At 35.9% G+C, this 1,107-nt stretch overlaps 1 protein-coding gene across 1 annotated transcript in view; it reads left to right on the top strand.

Moving 5' to 3' along the window:
• The first annotated feature begins 215 nt into the window (after positions 1–215).
• Positions 216–1,107, top strand: part of LOC106873014 (aladin) — a 28,484-nt gene continuing 27,592 nt past the window's right edge. Inside the window, exon 1 of the mRNA XM_052976812.1 lies at positions 216–333. The gene's annotated coding sequence lies outside the window, so the exon portion shown is untranslated. The remainder of the gene's footprint in view (positions 334–1,107) is intronic.

The following is a 1,107-nucleotide window of genomic DNA, read 5'->3' as shown; positions in this document are numbered from 1 at the left end:
TAACTGAAAAAAAAAAATTCTTAATGTATTATAAATAATTTTATTAATAACACATTGCAGTTATAATTTTATAATTTTATTGATAACGCAGTTAAATAAAGAAAAATTTAAAAAAATAAAAGAAAGCACAACAAAAGCAATAAACTCCGGTTTAAATTTATTTCTTCTTTCGATAAAATGATTCTGCTGAAGACCCGCAGTCATTAGTGGTCTCCAGGTCAGCAGTCAAATAATACTCGGCAGGACTCGCTGTTTAAATTTCATTAATCGCAGACTTCGTCTTCTTCACGTGTCAACATTAAATTCTAAACCCGGAATTATTTTTGGATACTGGTAAGCCTGTTCTCTTCCTTAATTGTATTAAATACTCCCGCGGATTTGTGTTTGTTTCAAAACTATTATTAAATACAATAGAAACACATTTATATCGTTTCTATAGAAAATGGTTTTTAAAATTACCTCCATTATTGATTGCAGTTGTTTAGCCCTAGGTCAACCAAACCAGCCTAAATATATAGGATTTGGTGATATCAAAGACAATCTGGCCTTGTCATTGCTGTTATTTTCATAGGCAAACAGCGTTCAGGACGATACTGTTCGATACATCCTTTGTTAAAACGGTAGTGTGCAAGTTGACGGAGATTTGGCTGTTATTTCTAGCTTGTCACTCGACTGTGTAGTACAGGCATGGGCAACCGTTTTCGAGAAGCGAGCCGCATGAGACATAGGCGGGCCGCACTAGCAGAAAAAGAGTTTTAAGGTAATTTCAATGACTTGTTTTTCCTCGTGAAATTTAGGTGTGGTATTCAGGAAGTCCCGCGGGCCGCAGTTTGCTAATGACCGACATAGTAGCTTCTAGATTTTTTTTTGTTGTTACCTGGTGTTTAGGATTAAAGCTAGGGTTTTTGTTACGCCGAAAATGGTTGATGTACATATTCTTTACCTCCATCATCGAATGATAGATTTTTCCCTACCTGTTTCTGTGCCACATGGTTCATCTTCGAAATCGGCAAACGAGATCGATAGAATAAGTACCAGGCTTAAAAAAAATTCTATTGGGACATCCCATAAATAATGCGGGTTTTTCAATTGCATGAACGAAACGCG

This window comes from Octopus bimaculoides, chromosome 25, assembly GCF_001194135.2.
Source record: "Octopus bimaculoides isolate UCB-OBI-ISO-001 chromosome 25, ASM119413v2, whole genome shotgun sequence".
NCBI lineage: Eukaryota > Metazoa > Mollusca > Cephalopoda > Octopoda > Octopodidae > Octopus > Octopus bimaculoides.
This window is presented reverse-complemented; position numbering and strand designations above follow the sequence as displayed.